General features: G+C 39.9%; 1 protein-coding gene across 2 annotated transcripts in view; it reads left to right on the top strand.

Moving 5' to 3' along the window:
• The window catches only part of LOC122800827 (phospholipid scramblase 1-like), a 604,453-nt gene that overhangs the window by 562,306 nt on the left and 18,860 nt on the right, over nt 1–23,287 (top strand). The window lies entirely within an intron of this gene.

Below are 23,287 nucleotides of genomic sequence, written 5' to 3'. Positions count from 1 at the left end.
ATACAGGCATGACAGCCATAATGACCATCATACCTTCAATCATCGGTCGGCCCTGAGATGATGATATACAAGGTTGTGGGGTTCAGTGGTGAGGCTGATTTCCAGTTTTCGATATAGCGATGGTGGAATGGCACAGGCTGTTTCCTCTCACTACTCTGGCTTTATGGAATCTGGCCCAGAGTGTCATATCTACCTGAAATATTGACTGTAATATAAAATTATGTTTATTCTGCACTGCACTGTTATGTAAGTGCTATCACAGTATGCAAAGAACAACATGCACCAGACTACAGTCCATATTAGTAAATCAGGGTTTTATCTTTTGCAGACATCATTTTCTCCAACTTTAAATGTAGGATAAATACTGAAGTACAAAACATTCACCCTGAATACATATATTATATTTTGAAAAATAAATTGTGATGTCCCATGCCCTGGCCCAACAGTCAAGGAGCCTCAATCCTTACCACTAACACCAGCGGGGGGCATCCACATTGGGAAGGATAACAAATACACACAGTAAAGTAAAATTTCCCTTAAGAGCATACAGAGATCACAGTCAGTCTGGGGCTGGTTTCTCCCTTTCTCTCCAGATCCCCAATAAGACTCCCCACTGGCACAGCTATAGGTACAGATCTCAGCCTAGTAGTCAAGCTAAAATTTGCAGCACCTTCTCTGTCCAACCAGTGCTTTGTGTCCCCGCCCAAGTAGCTGACACACGCACACACTCTTTAAGATATGAGCTATATACAAACACACAGACACTCCTGGGGAAGGCTGGCACAGTCCAGCTATGCCCCTTCCTGCCAGGGTATAAGGTAGTAATCACCACCACCAACCACTAATACCAGCTACTAATAAGGCCCTTATCAAAGGGTGTCCAATTATTACTGTGCAATATGATTATCCAGCTGGTAAGTGTGACTGAACAGCAAGACTATTGGACTGGCTTTGTACAGTATCACTATATAAAATCAATGTACTCTACAGCTTAAATTATCTCTACATAAAACAGCCACAGTTGAAGGTTTAAAAATATTTAATAATAAATAATAAGAACACAAGACAACACTTCTTACTACACAGTGCTAGTCAAAAGTTCATAGATCACAGGAAAATGCTTAAAATAATACAGTAGAATAGTTCTGACATCAGTATAGAAAACAGCTACACTAAATATGACTAAATTCCTATCTAACTAGGAGACGTCACTGTTCTAAATAAATATCCTACTTACAAGGCAAAGAGCTGGTGCGTGTTGTCAGTTCTGAAACCAGATTTTCCTCAGACTCCTCCTGCAAGCTGCTGCAACTACTCAGCACTAGGGCCTCCCTATCATGGTAAGGTTTCATCATGTTAACATGGTACAGTATGTTCCCCTGCCTCATGCCTAGCAGTTCCACCATGCAGTTAACATCACTTACCTTTCTTACCACCTTGTAGGGCCCCCCACAAGCTGTTTGCAGCTTGCTGTGTCTGACAGAAATTAGAACCATTACCTGCTGCCCTACAGCATACCCTCTAGCTCAAGCATTCCTATCATACCATACCTTTTTCTGTTGATGGGCTTCTGCCAGGTTCTCCTGGGCCAAACCCATGTGTTCCCTGAGCCTTGTCCTGAGGTTTAGGACATATGCCACAAAAGACTCCTTGTGAGGTTCACACTCACCTTCCCACTAATCACAAATTAAATCTAGAGGTCCCCTCACCCTATGCCCATACAACAACTCAAAGGGTGAAAAACTTGTGGATTCCTGGGGAACCTCTCTATAAGCAAACAACAAATGGGGCAAATATTTGTCCCACTCCCTCTTAAACTGGTCCGCAAATGCCCATAGCATGGACTTGAATGTAGAGTTTAACCTCTCAACAAGACAATTAGTCTGGGGATGGTGGGGGGGTGGGGGGTGGGGTGGTCTTCAGATACTTCACCCCACAGTACTTCCATAGACAAGCCAGCAGGTCTGACATGAAATTGGCACCTTTGTCAGTCCGTATTTCTTTTGGGAAACTTACCCTGCAGAAAATCTCTAACAAAGCATTTGACACCTTTTCTGCCTCAATAGAGGACAAAGCCACTGCATCAGGGTATCTTATAGCATAATCTACTACCACTAGGATATACTTTTTCCCCTGTGGAACAGGGTACTCAGAGGCCCCACAATATTCATAGCTACCCTTGGAAATGGCTCCTCGATCACAGGCAAAGGCATCAAAGGAGCTTTCACCTTGTCTCCTGCCTTGCCTAGCTTTTGGTACTGCTCACAGGTCTTGCAGTACCCCTGTTACATCTCTGGAAATTCCAGGCCAATAAAAGTTCTGCATAATACGTCTCTTTGTACGTATTATGCCCATATGACCTGCAAAAGGAATATCATGGGCTATGGCTAGAAGCAGCAGATGGTAGGCTCTAGGTACTACAAACTGCTGTATTATCTCACCTTCTAGTCCTCCCTCAGGGGTCCATTCTCTATACAGTAACCCTTTGTCCCAGTATACAGATTCCTCCTTCCCTTGAGAATAAGGTGTCTCACTAGCTACCTGCCTCAGGCCTTCTAATGTAGGGTCTGAGAGCTGAGCCTGTCTCAACTCTCTCTTTGTAACCCTTCCCAGCTCCCCTTCCACAGGAAGTCTGGCATCCTCTGACAGTGGTGCCTCACTGTCAGCCTGGGTACTACTACTCACCTTTACCTTTGCAGTGACTCTGTCCAAGTGAACATCAGTACCCACAAGCAGCTGTGGCTCACCTTCAGTCTCACTGCTACAGAGTAGCTCCCTCCTTGAAGTAACCACCTCAACAGTCCTGGCTGCAAGTATGTGGTCTGTCTGGGTCTCCCCAGGTTACCAGGCCCACATGGTTGTCTTGAAGCCTAACTGTGTGTAACTGCATTAACACATAGTACTGCCTCATCAAAATCCTTCCCTATCAAGACATCTGCAAGATGGTAGCTTGGTACCCCTGTTGTCTCAAGACAACCTACTATTGGCATTTTGTCTTTCCTACTTACTGGAACTCTCACATTTTGCTCCCCACCTTGCCTCCGTGAACATCTGTATGCCACATGGCCCCACTGGTTGCACTCAAAACATTTAACCCTAGGTCCTAGACGTGTACCTGGACTAGTGGCTTCCCCTGCTACTGGAAGATTCTGTTGGGGCAGTCTGGGCTTCCCACCATGGGTTCCTTTAGATCCATGAGCAGTACATGGAGTCCCTTTCCTATGCAGGGATGCCCTGCTTGCTATGTATAGGTCCCCCTTCTTCCCCAACTCCTCTGAAGTAGCACATTATCTATCAGCTAACCAGATCCTCGTGTCGTCAGGCAAAGTACTAAGGGCTTGTTCCCTCTCCACAAGGTCTGCAAGCCCTTCAAAAGTGGTGACCTGACATCCACTCATCCACCTATGAAAATAAGTACTCAGTTCAGCAACATATTCAAACACAGTTTCATCTGCCTTGCATCTATGCTCACAAAACATTTTCCTATAAGTTTCAGGTGTTAGCTTAAAGAATTCTAACAAACAATTCTTAACAGCAGTAGAATTAAAACAGTCAACTTCAGACATTTTGGACAACATAGTTACTGCTTTACCATGGAGTAAGAGGGTCAGGAACTGTACTCAGAGCCTTTGGTCAGCATCATACTGTTTACATACCCTCTCAAATATATGAATGAAACTATCAAAATGATGCCCCTCTGTCAACTGCAGAATAAACTTACTGACCATTTGTGCTTCTGAGGTCCAGTTACTCCCTTCCCCATTACCTCCATGACTCTGGAAAAAAGTCAGCATCTCCTTTTTGTGCTGCCTCTGCCTTACCTTCTCCTCAGCTTCCAGGTGTAGCAGTTTTTCATTCTCCTCAGCCCATAGACATCTCAGTCTCTCTGCTGCTTCTGTTTCCAAATGTCTGCCCTCCAACTCAAGTCTCTTTAGCTCCAGATGGATTTTAAGTCCTCTGCAGAAAGGTTGAGCTGTCCATTCTCTGGGTTTTGTATATCTTCCCTGCCAGTCTGATCGTCCTCCTGGTTGCTATTTTCTGATGCAGCTGTGACCAACGCTGCAATTTTGTCTGCCTTAGTCAGGTTTCCCTGCACCAGTCCTTTAGCCTGGCACATCTCAGCCAACTGGCTCCTTGTCAGCTTTCCATACTCCTCTGCTGACATGCTTGCCTGCTCTCCCTGACTAACTAAGCTAACAAAAGAAATAAAACAATTGTGATCTGATCTCTGAATATTCACTGAGTGGCTGATTTAGAGTACAAAAACACTTTCAGTGATCACTGTACACAAGCTACAGAAATTCACTATCCACATCACTACAAACCAATTGCCATGCAATTAATATGTGGTGTGGGTATCCCCACCACTGCCAATCACAAATAATATGTGAAGCCCATGCCCGGCCCAGCAATCAAGGAGCCTCAGTTCTCATCACTAACACCAGTAAGGGGCGTCCACATCGGGAAGGATAACAAATACATAAACAGTAAAGTACAATTTCCCTTAAGAGCAAACAGAGATCACAGTCCATCTGGGGCTGGTTTTCCTCATTCTCTCCAGATCTCTAATAAGACTTCCCACTGACACAGCTATAGGGTACAAATCTCAGCCTAGTGGTCAAGGTAAAATCTCCAGCACCCTCTCTGTCCAACCAGTGCTTTGTGTCCCTGCCCAAGTAGCTGACACACCCACACACACACTCTTTAAGATATAAGTGATATACAAACACATAGACACTCCTGGGGAAGGCTGGCACAGGTTCTCCAGCTATGCCCCTTCCTGCCAGGCTATAAGGTAGTAATCACTGCTACCAACCACTTATATCAGCTACTAATAAGGCCCTTATCAAAGGGTGTCCAATTATTACTGTACAATATTATTATCTAACTGGTAAGTGTGACTGAACAGCAAGACTACTGGAGTGGCTTTGTACAGTATCACTATATACACGCAATGTACTCTAGAGGTTAAATTATCTCTACATAAAACAGCCAGAGTTGAAAGGTTTAAAAATATGTAATAATAAATAAGAACACAAGACAACACTTCTTACTACACAGTGCTAGTCAAGAGTTCAGAGATCACAGGGAAATGCTTAAAATAATGCAGTAGAATAGTTCTGACATCAATATAGAAAACAGCTACACTAAATCTGACTAAATTCCTATCTAACTAAGAGAAGTCACTGTTCTAAATAAATATCATACTTACAAGGCAAAGAGCTGGTGAGTGTTGTCAGTTCTGAAAACAAATGCAAAAATGCTCTGAGTCTCTATGGCCTTAAATTGATAACACAGTACTAATGACTCATTTCAGATTACATCATTTTTTTCTCTGGTTCCCAGGCTAACAGAAACTCTAGGTTTAGCAGCCCTTTTGATCTTGCACCTGGATAGGAAGCTACAACAATAAAAGACATTATGCATGCAAATTCTAGCAATTAACTCTGATCTCAAAACAACAGCAATAATTCCTTCATCCAGACATCTTGGCTTCGAGTTTGAGATCAAACAATTATACAATGCTTGACTTATCAGCTTTCCTCCAGCAGAGTGCAATGTGGTTACATTTTTGAAGTTCAACATTTAACAAAGAGAACAAGCATGTGGCTTACATTAATATTTACAAATGACAGAATTATCTACAAAATCCTATCTAGCTAGGCTGGCAGCCATCATATATCTTCACATAAATAATCAGTGAGTAAAATTAATCTGACATGATTTCATGAATATAATCTCAATATAATCTTATAAATGTCAGCAAGACTTTGCATAAAAGCTCAAGCCTATCTTATTAAAATTAAGGTTATTTAAACTTGGTTTTTATAGGAGGCTTGCCTTATAGCCTTTTCCAGAATGAGTTCCAAATATAACTGACCAATTACACATAAGAACGAGATGTCATTATCAGTATTATCACCATCAATCTTCTTTTAGTACATCTAGAAATACAACCTCAGAACTGCATTTATTGTCACATGCTGGATAATCTTGACATTAACACAAGAGATACATTTATTTTCATTACTTGTGTATTTGGCTTTTCTTTCCTTTATCTCAGTATTGTTTTGTTGACATAAAATTACACATCTGTTAAACAACTAGTTCTATAAACCGCAAAACCCCAAAAAAAAGAGTTTGATTACTGAGCAATTGCAGAACTTACTTCTGAAGCCATAGCAAGCTGGAAACAAAATGACAATTCATTCCAACATATTTGTGGAGAATGTGAAAATTATAAGTGCCAAGGTGGATGCATTATCTGCATTAATGTAAAATACAGGCTAGGTATATTCAAGAAAGTAAACTGATTTTTGCCAAACATGAATCTCAGCTACAACAGATACCGCAAACAGTGTACCAACACCACAGAAAATGGAATATCTACTTGTTTTAGTAGGGAACCACTCCAAAAAATAAATCATTTGGTTGCTAGAGATACTGTACTGGAAAATATGTCCTTGTCCTATTCTAGCATATGTTAAGTTGAAAGCTCTCTGCTCTTCAGTATTTTTTTAATCTGTTTAGTAGTCAGTCTGCATAGGGCATTATGATCCAGACAGAAGGAGAACCATGCAATGAGCAAGTCACTTGTCACTGTTCACACACTTTGGGTTCTTCATCGTGACTTTGCCTCATTTATTTCTGGAAAAGTTATTAAGAAGTTCTGATTTTTGCACAAGTATCTTAACTGTTCTCATTCAAGACAAGTTGCTGTTCAAGTGCTTTTCACTGATCTATATTAATACAGTTAGTATCTCTTTTGAGAATGCAGCACTCTCCAGAGTATTGGTCGGCAGGAGTCATGAGCTGCTACATTGTAGGCAAGTTCCAATTAATATACTGAGCAAAGGAGATCAGAATGCTACATTTATCACATGGGATATAGAGGATGTCTCCTCACTTATGAAGCAGGAGTGGTTTAGTGTGTGATCTTTTTATGAAAGAAACAAAAGATGCAATATAAATGTTTAAATGGATGATCAGGGTGGAAGGGGATGAGGTCAGCTACATCATCCAAGAGAGGGATTTCAATGTGTATTCATAAATTTCTGTAATGGAATCCAGTGGCTATGAGCATTGATAAGACAAGAAGGTAAATTGTGAAAAAGAGTTAGCACTAATGGGACACACTTGATTTTAGGAAATTATTTTAGGAAATTGTTATGGGACCAACAAGGGTTATACCTCTCTCATGAAATCATGTTTGTAAGTGATAAGTCAATTGTATCAGCAAGGTGGTAAAATTATTCTTGGGGGCAATTCTAACATAGTATTTGGTCCATGACTGGATTTGATCCCCAAGTAGGAATATATCACCAAATGTCTCTAGCTTAGTGAAACAGAGCATAACTGAATTAGACCTGCTTGACTTCTACAGAGTTTTCAACACTATATCTAAAGACTATATGTTTAATAGTCCTACTATGGATGAGACCAGTAGAAATATTTATGGTAGACTTTGAGACAATTATTTTCTAACGTTACCAATATTGGTACCACATAATCTTCTGTTTTAGACCATAAGATAGCAAATTTTTATTTGGATTTTGATTTGGAAGGGAACAGATCTTCTAGGTATAGACCTGTCCCACTTGCTCAGATAAAAAAGAAATGATAAATTTGTTGAAAGAGGGAACTTGAATGATGTTGTAGGATTTTTATTTGGACATGCTTAGAACTGGAAAACTTTTAATGGTAAGATTTTAAAAAATGTTCTAGTAAGTTGATGACTGGATTTCTAGTAGCTCTATATCCACGACTGAGGAGCAGATAAAAAAATGAGGTACTTTATAAGCAAGGTAACTGTGAAGATCCCATTGTTCTTGGCAACTTAAACCAACTAAACACTAAGTTCAAAACAGTACAAAATATTCATGATAAGTGGGAAAGATATATATTTTTTTTCTGAGCAAAGGGAAGACTTCACAAAAATACTGACAACCATGCAATCAAAGATGTAAGGTTTTGATGGAGGAACACAAGGGCACCTTTTTTGCCTGGACACAACTGAATAGAAGGCCAATGTACAGAAGAAACAATTCAGTGTTTGGAATTAAGATCTCCCAACTCCAGTGTGGCAATCTAGTGGCATCAATTACATTAAAGAAGTAATCCTAGCCTTTCAGGCATTGGCAGCAGGTAATTCCCTGAGTTTATATGGTTTGCCCTCCATTTTCTACAAAGTGTTTAATCATTTGCATCATCATTGTTTTATCTCATGAATCGTTTCTTTGTATCATGTGACCAAATTATCTGATTTTTCCTATCAGGTCTTCAAGTGAACAGTCTGGATTTATTTCCTTATGTTCTGACTGATTCAATCTTCTTGCAGTCCATGGAAACCTCTAATTTCTTCACCAACAACACGGTTTAAAATATTTTCTCTTGTATAGTCTTACTTAACAGTTCAGTGCTCACAGATGTATGTTACTACTGGAAAGTCCGTAACTGCTGCATTCACCATGCATTTAAGTGGATGCTAGTGAATAAACAATATTAAAGCAATGAAAGGTATTAGAAAAATACATCTTAGTCTTTTTTTTTTATATATAATTGTGCCTATATTTTTTATTGCTTGTAGTCCCAGGTGCACAATCATTGAATTCTGAAATCATGGTTGTGTATCTCCAGCTGCTCATCTGAGGGAAATATTTTAATTTAACTAGGGAGCATGCATTGAGGTGGTAGGCATAAGGGGAAGGTTTTCATTTTTTATAACTCACATTGTAGGCACAGATCTCACATCGCAGGATGGTACAATAAGTATAGATGAGTTAATCCTCTTATTATCTGGAATATTTTTTGATGCCACCGCTTGGACAATAACACATACTTCTGTCCATGGTTCCTTGGGTGTTCTCTCCACCAAGTCTAATCTCTTGAATTTACTTTTCACCTCTGCTACATATTTACTTGGAATATTGTTGAGTTCTGATCTCACAGGCCTAGATGCTTTTCTTGTTTTTCTTTAATTTAATTTTAAATTTTGAAATGAAAACCTGAAGGCCTGAGCTAGTTAGCTTTAACTATCAACATAGTACATCACTAATTGCAATGACAATAAATGTTATGATTGCCTAGGGATTATGCTCATATAATTGTCTTAAAATCTTGGTATGTTATTTTTGTAGATGCTCCTCATGAACTTACCCAGGCCCTACAGAGATTATGCAACACCATCAGAATGCAATGTAATGCAATACAACCGCTATAATAATACCTAGCCCGAGTCACCACGATCCACTTAAGCTAAGCAATTATACCAATAAAATCATTCATGCACTCATTTTTACCTTCTTTCAGTTCTATGCAGCTAATATATGAAGTCAGCGCAAATCTGTCTTTGGAGGGTTTGTTAGATTTTTTTATGTATACTACTTATTTTTAAGGCAGTTTAAGTAATTGTGAGTCAGTTCTTTGTAGCAGATTTGGATTGCTTTTGGTGTTTATTTTTTTGCAAAGCTGCTGACGCTTTTGCATTTTTTTTTTCAGCTTTGAAATCAGCTAAAGGTTTGATGATGGACACTAAATACTGGACAGAAACTGTAGGTCACCCCTAAGGAAAAATTGGAAGAAAATGTTTTATTTCAAACAAAAATACTTTGAAAAGGTGACTGTGGATTTATAAAGCCAAATACTTAATATACAGACAAAAAAATGAGCACACTTACTGTCAGATTTCAAACGCACTCCAGAATTATTGCAGAAAGCCTACACCCTGTCCCATACTGGTGCAAGAATGGTGCACTCCAGTGGATTCCTGGTGTTATGGCACTGTTACAACTTTAGGGAATACCTGCTATCCAAGGGCTAGGTAGTATGATTATGAAACACATAATGTATATTAACCTTAATATCTTGATATCTAGTTTAAGTTTTAAGACACAAAATAATTACTCCATTAACATACTAATGCCTTTGAACAGTTTCATGGTATAAAGTATTTTATGATTTACTGTATATAAGAAAAATGAATATATTTAAGCAATAACCCATGACTGTGTGTGGGTAATGCTGGATTTACCCACTGTTGGTGTGGTTTGATCAGAGCCAAACCCGAGTAATCAAACAAAGACAACCATGGGTAAAGCCACACCCAGGAGTAAGTTATTGCTAGTTTGCTATTATACAATGAGATTATTTAAGAAAGAAATTGCTTACTTTTCTTAAATAATGTGTTTGCATAATAGTGCTGTAGTGTTCCTCTACTTTGCTTCCCCATTTTTCCATGTTTTCTGATGTACTGCACATGCATATGGAACTTATGTTCCCACACTTGCACAGTACATCAGTGCAAAAAAGAATCTCCATTGCTTTTTTTTTTTGTATGAGGCAAAAATATGAACATTCTCTGAAAATCCAGACAGTTCAATGGTACAATATTCTGCTAGACAGCACAGAGATAGGAACATCAGATACATTTCTGTTTTTATTCTTGCAGAATTTACCTGATTTTTCTTATATTGATCTCCCCCATAGCATATATTAATAGTTATGTGTAGCTACTGAATGGTATTTCAGCAGACAGACGTTTTTCTATTTTTATATGCTTGATTTAGCACAGGCAGACTGGTTAGTCTGCCCAATCAGGGTGCACATTTTTTAATATTAATGAGAAGTCATTTGACCAGATTCAATAAAGCCTACATGGTCCATTTCCATCATGTGCACCTAGTAGCACATGGTTTTGTATTCAATAAGCAGCTCTACACAGTGTGTAGAGCCGTGCACCACCGTGCAAGCAAGGTAAACACCATGGAATACAGATTACTGCATAAGCAGATGAATTGTATAATAATCAGCCAATCCAAGATGGAGGAGTTATTCAATAAGCTATAAAGCAACCATGTAGACTCAGTGCTGGTTTTCCCTGTGAATTCCAAAACCTATCGGAATACAGCCAAGAAAAGGAGTTTATACAGAAACAATGTTAGTGGCCGCTATTCCTTTAATTCATGTGTATGTGCAACAGACTGAAGTCTATGCTGCTGCTTTTAATAGACCAAGCCTAAGAAGGAGAAAAATGTTCATACCCCGGGTAACTTATCATAAGCTACATAATGAGGAAATTGCAGCACGCTACAAGGTGATTAGAGACACTATAGGAACTACGCAAACTCTGTCATAATCAACTCAGAGCCAGGACAAACTGAGGGGAAGCCATCCTAGTGGAGACAAAGATATGTGTAGCACTTAGAATTTTAGATACAGGTACCATTCAGAGACTAACAGTGGACATGCTAGATGTGTCACAGACATCAGCGTCAAAAATGCTCCAATAGTTCTTGAATGCTATGCTCCAACATGCTAGTGACATATATCTTCCCGTACTCCTGAGGATAGTGCCAGAAATATTCAGGAGTTCTACCCTATAGCACACTACCCTGAAGTACTGAGTGCCATAGATTGCACACATGTAGAATTTAAGGCACCACCTGGGGAACAGGGAAGAGTCTACATTAATAGAAAGTGCTTCCACTCTATTAACTGCCAAGTTGTGTGTAATGCAAGGGAATCATCTTGAATATGTGTGTGCTGGCAGCCCAGCCAGTTACCATGACTCAAATTTAGGCGCACCTCCCAACTGTATCAGATGTTCACAAGGGGTATCCCACAGGGTCATTTACTGGAGATGCAGGTTATGCATTGGAACTGTAGCTGATGACACCCATCAGAAATGCACACACACCTGCTGAAGAACACCATAATGAGACACATGCTCAAACCAGAAATATCACAGAGTGTGTGCTTGCGATGCTGAAGTCACGGTTCCAGTGCCTAGATATATGTGGAGGAGCCCTGCAGTACAGTCCACGGACTCATATGAACTGAAATATTCCCAGTATGTACCATGCTACACAACATCATCCTGAGAAAACAGCTTCAGCAAAATGAACAAGGGGTAGGGGCACACATCCCACTACCAATGACAAGGCCACCACAGCCACACACAAGTGAGGAGTCAGAGGGGGAAGCAGCAGCTGCTGTGGGTGTAGGTAGACGTAGGTGTGCTCAATATGCCCTCACAGTGGCTGAGAGATAATGCATAGCACACGTATTCACAACCTAAGGGTCTAAAACCTTCCTCCTACACACATACATATAGTAACATTGATACCAGGCAACTCTCACAACTTTTACCTATCTGTGTATTGGCTGTGTACTGCTTGCCTCAGACAGAGTCAGCCCTGAACTAAAACTGTTGCAGTTGCTGGACTTAAAATGTAAGTATTAAACCTGGAGTGTACTGTGTAATAATATGAATGACTGGCATATCCTTGCATGTTGTTCCTTGAGAGTGTAAGCAAGTAAAAGATGGGAGATTTGTACAGAAATGACCTTAGCATGTGACAGCAGAAACTTATTTAACTTATATGTGTCCATTATTAAGTAGTAGACCACAGGCATTGAAGATTCACACAGTCATACCTCTCAAAAGTAATAATGCTGAGTATGTCCTCAGTTTAGCACCATATGTTTGTACTGGAAAATCACTAAAGAAAAAAGTTAGAAAGTAATGATACACATTGCAGTTTTAGACTTCATACCCTCACAAGATCATTAGCAATAGGATGCTGTCATCTGTTTAACTTTCTAAGGCCAATATATATATATATATATATATATATATATATATATATATATATATATATATATATAAGTCAAAGGTACAATTACCAGTTCAACATCACAAATGCATATATACTAAGCAACAAGTCAGCTATGCACCCTGAGATTCAGACATAAAGCTTATGTATCCCTGAATCCAAAGATACAAAACAGGGATATGGCACAGTTATCATCACTTGCACAGAGTGCTGTGGGGGGGGGGGGGGCAGGAAGCCTAGGCTGACACAAAATGTCAATGAGTGTGTCTGCAACTACCGGCTGCCAAATTTGCATTCTGCATGACATATCTTTATGTCCCCTCTCAAGCAGGAAGGCACCATGTCACCTAAATGCTTCAGCAATTACCTGACTCTTTGGGACAGTGAAGGGTGTTTTTCAAGGACTGAGTTGCTTGGGTACAATAGTCCTAGGTATCCTAAAAGACAACAGAAGGCTAATACAAATAAATATCACATAACTACAAAATAACTGTTACCAGATAAAACAGAAAAGGTAGCATTTCAGTATTGCCCACTGGAGAAACTTTAAACAGTGTAGAGATTTGAAATATGAACAATAGGCTGGATGCAAAAAAGAAGAGTAACAATAGCAACATATCCTTGTTTGTGCCATAACAAAAATACAGCTTTGCTTCCCCACCCCAAAAGAACAGGCAAATGACACATATTGCTAACAAACCATATTTGAAATGCTAAAAGTGCTATCAAATGAACTGTCCCTGAAACATATTTACAAATTTAGCGCAGAACATTCCATGCTAAGGTATTGCCAGTCATGTATACCTGTGAAATGCCTTAACAAACATAGCCATGCCATCAGTACACTTCTGACTAAAGAATACAGATAAGTATAAAAACCTTTGCTAATCAAATGATTCAGAATATGCAGTATATAGCTAATGGCTGTGGCTTTGTGTGTCAGTTAGCAATGTTCCCAGCAGCTGCAGCCATTGAACAGCTGCAGACAGGACTCAGACAGCCAAGAATTGAAACTGAATACATTTGTAACTAATGCATACACATAAGTGTAAAAGCCTTTGCTAATCAAAATATATATGTATAAAACTGTTAAACATATTTCTCTTAATTACATTTCAGGATATGCAGTATATAGCTAACAAAATTCAAGCATACCTTCTCAAGTTCAGTAATCTCCTGTGCAGCTATATCCCAAAATAATAGCCTCTTTTCTGTGTTCTCCACATAAACAAGTGTCCTCATCTTCAGTTTCCTTATAGTTACAAGGCTGCATTTTTATGCTGTAGATTCAGGGCCAGTGAAGATGCAAATGAAGTGTGAACTCATTAGAATTACTGATTCCCAAATACTTGGCTTCATGTAGTAAATGTAAACAGAATGCAGGCACCCCTCAGTGTTTGTTTTTAATGGACTGCAACTGTGAATGATTTTTGGCAGGGAGAAGGAAAACACAACAGCAATGTAGACTGCCCTGCATCTGATGGATGTGTCAGGTTAGACTTACAAAGCATTAAATGTAATTTTATCAAGGGTGGAAATGTAAGTAAGTTGCACAGAATTTGCATATTCTATTCATTAACATCCAACTTCCTCTTCGTTTGTTGGCAACTGCATATTATATTATTGCCATTCAATATCCTCACACATTTTAAGGACAAATGTATAGAATGACTTACAGACTGTATGTCTTAGATAATTTATGAGTTAGGAGAAGAATAAGCAACAATCACAGAGAGGTAAGACAGAGTTGAATATTTGCATGCAATACTCATAACTGGTTGTAAGCCACAGTGGTGCAGCGGTAGCATTGTTGCCTCACAGCAAGAGATTCTCCTGTTCAATTCTCAGCTGGAGTGCCTTCTGTGTGGAGTCTGCATGTCCTCCCCGTGGTCGAGTGGCATTCGAAAGACATGTGTAGAATGGGCGTGCCTTCATTGAAGGTTGGGCGTCGAGCTGGCACCTCGGCACCCATAAAAAATCTATCCAAGTAATATGGAACCCAAGTGTAAAAATCCAAAAACGAAACCAAAAAAAACACTTGGAGGAAATAAGGCTGCAGCTTCAAGTTCGAAGAAATTTATTGAGGAACACAGAAAAAGCTAACGCATTAACACTCCACACTGCGTTTTCGATTCACGTTGGCTTCATCAGACAATAATAAGTCATCTGTGCTAGTCATATAAATACTAAAAAATCTTGCCAATCAAGCAATTAATTAATCAATTAATCAATTACCACTATTTGCAAGGAGCAAGCATGAGAGATTGAAATTCATAAACTTTTGATATGAATTTTTTAACACATATATATTTTTATTTTATTTTAGTTTATTAGTTTGTATTATCTTATGGCATTAATAGATATATTTATATTTATATTTTTATTATCAATAAATTGATTTGGATAGTATGTAAAATTTTTTTAAGAGAGTTAAGGTTCGCAAAAAGTTGTTTTTATGAATTTCAATCTCTCATGCTTGCTCCTTGCAAATAATGGTAATTGATTGATTGATTGATTGATTGATTGATTAATTAATTGCTTGATTGGCAAGATTTTTTAGTATTTATATGACTAGCACAGATGACTTATTATTGTCTGATGAAGCCAACATGAATCGAAAACGCAGTGTGGAGTGTTAATGCGTTAGCTTTTTCTGTGTTCCTCAATAAATTTCTTCGAACTTGAAGCTGCAGCCTTATTTCCTCCAAGTGTTTTTTTTGGTTTCGTTTTTGGACCCATAAAAAATCTACTGCCAGTCATTAGCGGACCGGAGTTCTCTAACTGGGAAAAGCCGAAAGAAGAACAAGAACAACTCATAACTGGTTGTGTGATCACTTAATGCACTACATACAAAAATAAATGCACAAATAACACTTGTATGGTTTCATACTACTGTAGATGATGTTACAGTTAGTTGTATGCAGAATGATTTCAATGATGCAAAGGTGTTTGTGTGGCAAAGAAGGATAAGGCACCCATACTGTGTTTGGAAGGTTCATTGGAGTGAGATTTTAAATCAAGACCTATGTCTATGCAGACAGAACACTTGCAAAAAGGGTGTCTGTACAACAGCGAAGGTCAAAAATAATACATTGTTGCAATTTGTCTGTTCCTTCGCCCAGCTGAGTTTGTGGCATTGTGTCGCAGTTAGCAAGGTTCCCTGCAGCTGCAGCCACTGAACAGCTGCAGACAGGACTCAGACAGCCAATAATTGAAACTGATTACATTCAATTAATTCTGCTGGGCACCATACAAACCTGCTAAGTGGCATTGGGGGTGGTTAACAGAGACCTTAAGAATGATTAGGAAATTAGAAAATGTCATGCAACTTGTCCTGTGGCAGCAGGTTTAAGTATAGGGTTGGATTACACATGGTTCTGGGTTCTAGTACAGGGTATGCAAATGATCTTTACTGTTGTGACAGTGCAACATATAGTAATGAACTGAAAAATAGACAAGAGTTATTTCAACATTCTTGAGGCAACAGGTGTAAATGTAGGACTGCCATATGCATGGTCTTGGTTTCTAAATAATACATAATATTCAATACACTTTTACTGTTATTCCACTTCCCATTATATTCACTCTCATTTATAACACTTTATATAATGGAGCTGATATGAATTATATGTATGAGGGATGCAAAACTATTATTGTGTTTTCAGATGTATGACAGAGGGTATACTATCTGCTACATTTCTGTAAGTATAATTCTGCTATCTGAACTTGCATAGGCTTCACAATTGCATAAGACACATACACAACTGGATCTATATCCAATAACCTTGTCAGGTCCCCCAAATACATGTGTAACAGCTCAAACTGTCACCTTTATTTATGTATGATTCCAGACTATGTCTGAGCAGAACTTGGAAAATCAACACTGTGGAAGAAAATGTTTTGTCCCGTATGCCTAGGTTTGAATCCCACAGTATAAAAATCTATTTTCAGTTTATAAAGGCAAAAATAAATGTGTCAGGTCAGTACATTTATGCACCCAGTACATTTCTGCAAACTTAACTCACCTAACAGTTACCTTCCAATTTCCAGTATATATTTCTAGGCTACATCACAAGACTATGGCCAAGTGTCAGATTACCCTTCCAGTTTCAGTTATTTAATTCCTTCTTACTTGGCACTGCTGCTCTCCTCTTAATATCTTGCAGACACAATTGGCACCATTGCTCAGTGCTGCACACTACCAGTAAAAGTGATAATTGGAATTGGTGGGAAAGCAGCAGTTTCCATTGTTCTAGTTCAGCTAGTAAACATATCTGGCTTTAGAGAGGAAGATGCCAAGTTTAGGGCAATGTGGTGGGGTGTCCAGGAGTCCAGGATATTTACTTAACTTCTGGTAAAGCGCCATAGCCAAAGTCTTCTGCAGGGGGACTATTCTGGTTCCCAGTACAAGTCTGAGGCATGGAATAGTGTGGCCCAAGCTCTATCCAGTGCCACTGGTATCCCACGCACTGAAACACAGTGTAGGCATCATTTATGACTTACACATGTGATAGATTGATGCTCTCAACTGGCGGTTGAATGAGTTTGAGAGTGCAGATGTCCCACAGCTGTGTAAGTATGACAATAAGACAGTACCTGTTTACTAAAAACATCCAAAAACTAATAGGCACAAGAAAAGAGGAGCGTACACTGCAAAGTCCAACAAGGTTTAATAGCTGAGTAAAACAAGCTTACAGCAATCAGTAGTCCGGTGCACACTCCGGTAACTGCCAAGCAATAAAAAGTTAAAAACGATCTGGCTGCACAGAATCCAAGTCACAAAGTGTATGCAGCAGAAGGGAAGTGTTATTGTATCTTTAAAAGCTAAAGATAGACTTTTTTTGTTCTGTTATAGAGTTGTAGCAAATTGGGCATGCATATCTTAACCGTAAAAGCAAGTATGCATGTATTAGTCTATAGCACGAACCAATTGTAGGAGTCCAATATTAGACTGTAGTCAGAGGTTGTGGGTTCAAATACCACAATTCATAACTATACAATACTGTTATTTCTTCAACAATATCTACATTAAATTAAAAACTCTATACCAGTGGCACAAATGCCCTGCTGTAAACTGTGATCTGTAGAATTGGAACATGCATATGTGCAATATATGCGCATTTCAAGGATTACTTTCAGCAATCTGTGGTATAGTGTGTCTTTGTTAGGATGTATACTTAAATGTAATATTTCAGATAAAAGAGTTGTATAATTGTATTAATGCATTGTATGTCATATATGATGGTACTAATTTTATCTCTTTTTTTTTCTCTCACCCCAAACCTTATCTCTATTTTCTATTATATGTCTTCAAAATGACTTCATGTCATCCTTGTGTACCACATCACTAAATGCTAAACAGGATAGTAAGGCAGGCCAGCCCGACTGGATCAGCCTACTCCCACTCCACCGGCTCCAACACCGATACCCAGCATGTCTGGCAGCCAACCTTGGCAGCACTACCTATGCTGCCTCTGCAGTACCTGTGCCCTCAGGTAGTACTGCCCTGGAAGCTGTAAAAAGTGGTACCCTCTGGGAGCAGTTGCAGAGGTGGTGAGTTTACCACCCACTGGGAGATGCCAGAGTTGGTGTGTTGGGTCATGCACTGTACCAGTGGTGTACTCCTATGGTGGATGGAGAGGCTGCTGTTCCTCATGTAGGATAAGACATCAAGCACTCCAACTGCCAGGGGAGTAAGGGGACAGTAATGGCAGTCCAGTGGGTGATCTCTTGATTCTCACTGTTTCCAAGCTTGATGGACATGAGCCTGGGTTGTCCCCTCCTTCACCCGAATCATGGTGTCCTCCAACATTTAGTGTCCCTCACCATCCCTGTCTCTTGTCTTGTTTGTTCGTATTTGCTTCCTCACCTACCCAACTTACCTGACACAGAAAGACCTACACCCTTTACCCAGCAGTCCTCTCTTACTGAATTAAAAAAAACGGGCACTTGTCCCAGAAAATCGTCCCATACATAGCTCTCCATTTTGCACATGTGCCTTTTTGACACACTTGATTTAGTCCAATTGGCTATACAACATGATTATGTTGTTGTCACCCTCTCACTGGAGGTGGTAGTCCAAATTCAGCTAATATTCTGCACATATGATCATTTTTTACTTTGAAGAAATGGATAGCTATGGTTCTTTCCTACCTCCCTCCCATACATTCCTGTATTGCTTTCCCTTTTTCTTCCCCCTGCTTGCTCCCTATTTCACCACTTTCATATCTACCCCATTTTAACACCTATAATCTAGTCATAAAACAGAATCACACACAATGCACATAGGTAGCAGAAAAAACAATGGATCCTTCACTTTTTGGCCTCTATTTTTGTGTGGAATTTTGCATTGTGCAGCAATGCCAAGCAATTATGAGTGGTGGTACAATGCTGTGGTTATCTTCAAGCAATCTCGCTTAACCCAGCTGCACTATGGCGACATACAGAAATGCATGTACTATAAACAAATTAATGTCATTGCATTATCACTGTTTATTTAAAAATATTTAAAAGTATTGCATACACCTGGATTTGAACCCAGTATCATCTGGGATAAAAAAAAAATGAGTCAATGCATTTACAAGTGCTGCCACAGAGACAGTTAAAAGCAGGTGTGTTTCATAGTCTCAGTACTCAAAGCCTCAGAGTTTATCAATGTGGCTTGCATTTGCACACTACTTAACTACACTCAAACATGGAAAGTATTGGAAATGTGTATCTTGCATGCACACTTTACCAACCAACATACAATCCACTGCTCGCCGCACTATGGAAAGTAAATATTATAATGTATTACTGCTGTTTGCTGTCCGTTTCCTGACTATGACATGAAATTGCATAACTGCTCGCCGCACTATGGAAAGTAAATATTATAATGTATTACTGCTGTTTGCTGTCCGTTTCCTGACTATGACATGAAATTGCATGTGGAAACATAACAGACTGAAGGCTCTATCTAACCGTATGTCACATATTTACAATACAGATATGTGCTGACTCCCCCCAAGCACTGCAACCTTGTGTTCTCAGTACTTTTTTCACACATATATCACCTATACTCCAGAAATGAATATCAAATGTTGTGTTATATGCAATGCACATCAATCTGTTAACATGCAGAACTAGAACTATTGACCCATAAACCTAAAACACCTTATCTTCAAGGCTAGGGAAGAAATAAGCATGGACCTTATCAACAGGGACATAGGTGACTTTTAACACGCTTGACTCACCCTATTTTGGTTTTGTCAAGGGGAGATCTTGCTTATTAAATCTAGTGGACTTCTTTGATTCTGACCCCAAAAGACCTGGATGAGGGATAAGAGGACATACTGCCTATGTTGTTTTATCCAAGGCCTTTGACACTATCCCCTATTCAGGTATCATAGAGACAATCTCCAATCTGGGGATTATCCCATACATTACTAGATGGATAGCCAACCATCTCACTCACAGAACACATAATTTCAAAGTTGGGAACTGCACCTCCACCACTAGTCCACTTACCAGTGAAATACTGCAAGGATCTGTGCTGGGCCCGCAACTATTTGGAAACTATTTCTCTGAAGTCCAGGCAAAGGTAGATGACCTGTGGCTTACCAAATTTGTAGATGACTGTCAACTGGATGCAGCCTTATAGAGTCCCCCCAACTGTTTTAACATATTACAGAAGGGGCTGACACAGACAAATGATTGGTGCCAAACTCACTGACTGAACCTTAAAGCAAAATGTGCCTCATTATCCCCTTTGGCAATGAAGTACCCCATGCCAGTTGTGATATACATAATACCCCTCTAAGCTCAAACACAGTGTTGCGAGACTTGGGACCACATGTTGATAGCAATCTACAGTTGAATCACTATGTGTCCATAGTGGTGAGACACACATTCTACATTGTACACATCATAAATAATGCCATCACATCCAAGATCAGGGAGGTCATATCTCTACTGTACTCTACCTTTATCAGACCACTAATTGAGTACAATGCTCTCTTCTGTCTTTACCTCACCAGACACCTGAATCAACCAAAGAAAACACAGCGTTTTGTTACTGGGAGCATCCAGGGCCTCCAAAACATGACATACATGGAAAGGCTAGAAAGACCTGTCACTATACTCAATATCATGCAGGCTGCTAAGAGGTGACCTATGCCTGGCCTACAGATCAGTCTCAGACCCTGCCCTATTGGAAATGCTGGACATCTGAAAATCAAATGGAACAAGAGTAACTTGCTCCAGGGGTCTCAACAAATATATCTCCCAGTGACTGTCACTCCTCTGTAATAGGCTCCAACTGCATATGAAGCAGGGCTCCTCAAAGACCCTATTCAAGTATAACCTCGATAACTGAATGGGTGATTGTAAAGCCACCCCTGGGGTGGCACCTATGTCCCTCATGGACAGGGTCAGTCGGTGCTGATCGCAAAATTGCTCTGCTAACAACGAGCATCTACCTATGCTCAATAAGGCTACTTTGGTTTTACATGACTAGGCTTGCAACACCCGAGCTCCATTAGGCTAGTAACCTCCTATGAATCTATGCAGGTCTCCCAACATCTTCTCGCCAACATGACCTGCTGATGTCATCCACTATAAGTTGACCTGCGGTCTTGTAAAAGTTAGACTTGTGCCGTGGTACTTGCATAAAGTACTAAGTTCTGTAGTCTGTGTACCTGGATAGGTAAGGGTTCTGTTCTCACTGCATCAAGCATGTGTGTGTGTGTGTGTGTGTGTGTGTGTGTGTGTGTGTGTGTTTAGCCAGAAGAGCAGATGTGTGTATCCTACAATTACCACTCCAATCCCATGGATTGACAGTATTTTGATACTTGCACCTGCCTACATATCCATTACATGCAGAGCTCCCGACATCTTCTCTCCAATATCCACTGCTGATGTCATCCACTATAAGTAGACCTGTGGTTTTGTAAAAGTCAGACTTGTGCCATGGCGCTTGCACAAAGTGCTGAGTTCTGTAGCCTGTGCACTTAGAAAGTAGGAGTTCTATTCTCACTGTAGTCAACTACGGCGTATGTGTGTGTGTGTGTTTGTGTGTGTGTGCACACGCGCATGTGCGTCACTTTGCTTGACGTTACAGAGAGCCTTTTACACCAGCATGAAGGACACTGTTATTGCCATATTCTCCTCACCAGACACTACTGATGTCATCAGCTATAAAGTGTTGTCTGAAACATGCCAAGTTAGACTTAAGCTGTGGCACTTGCCTTAAATACAGGGTTCTGTAGTCTGTCTACTTAGGTAGGGGTTCTATTCTTGCTGCAGTCAACTGGAGTGTTTGTGTGTTTGCACTTGCTTGACATTACAGAGAGCGTTTTACACCAGCATGTAGGACACTGTTATTGCCATATTCTCCTCACCAGACACTGCTGATTTCATCAGCTATAAAGTGTTGTCTGAGACACTCCAAGTCAGGCATGAGTTGTGGTGCTTGTCTTAAATACAGAGTTCTGTAGTCTGTGTACTTAGATAGGTAGGGGTTCTATTCTCACTGCAATCAGCTGGGGAGTGTGTGTGTGTGTGTGTGTGTGTGTGTGTGTGTGTGTGTGTGTGTGTGTGTGTGTGTGTGTGTGTGTGTGTGCACGCGCATGCACTTGCTTGAAATTACATACAGAATTTATATCATGTGGGACACTGCTGTTACCATATTCTCCTCACCAGACATTGCTGATGTCATCAGCTATATCTGATTTGTGGATGTGCACTATTCCCAGTAGGACAGGGTAAGAAACTGGCCTGGCGGCCAGACAGAAGTCACCTCATCCTATAAGACAGAGATTACAGTGACATGGATTTCAGTTAACCCACGTGCATCATAGCATGGTTTGTATGCACTTTGTTTTCTTGGAGAGTAACCTACGTGGTCTCAACAGCTACTGTGTGTGTCTGGTGAGGTACATGCAAAACAGAGCATTATACTCTATATTAGTGTTCTGATGAGGTTTGAGTACAGTGCTGTAATATAATCCTGAAATCAGAGTACTATGGCGTGACTTATGATGTGCAACAACACAGGGTTTCAATACCAGTATCGACATTTGGTGGTCGAAGTTCAGAGTGTTATGTATGTGTGTTACTTGTGCTTGCAAAACTGGGTTTCAGCATAGCAAGACTGTAGTCAATGTTTTAATTAGCAGGGAATTCCACTTTGCAGAAGGCCAAAATAAAGACTAATGTTTGCATTTTTTGCAGACAGTGTGGCTTTGCCACCAGTAATTTGTTTATGTTAGCCCCTTCTGTAGTATACTATTATCATACTTGGACTCAATGATTGCACCCAGTATGCAAAAATCAACAAACATTGTAAGCCAAAGCCCGTATTCTTCAGCCTGAACTGTTGAGAAATAGATTCCAAACAGTAAAAGGCCAAGCACAGATCCCTGGGGTATACCAGTGGTGACAGCTCTATTGGTACAGGTTGATTTACCAACTTTCACAGTATGTGTTCTGCCAGTCAGCCAATTGGTTACTTATCTAGTAACTTGAGGTTTAATCTCCAGCTGGGAGAGTTTCTCAATGATCAGTACATGGAGGATTGTGTTCAAACCCCTAGGCTAGTTGAGGATAGCCAGTATGCATGTTTTACCTTCATCCAGGCCTATCACACAGAACCAATGAGGTGTGACATCACAGATCACCTATCATGTGCCTCATCA

The sequence above is a fragment of the Protopterus annectens genome, chromosome 4.part1, assembly GCF_019279795.1.
Source record: "Protopterus annectens isolate FY-2018-M chromosome 4.part1, PAN1.0, whole genome shotgun sequence".
NCBI lineage: Eukaryota > Metazoa > Chordata > Ceratodontiformes > Protopteridae > Protopterus > Protopterus annectens.
This window is presented reverse-complemented; position numbering and strand designations above follow the sequence as displayed.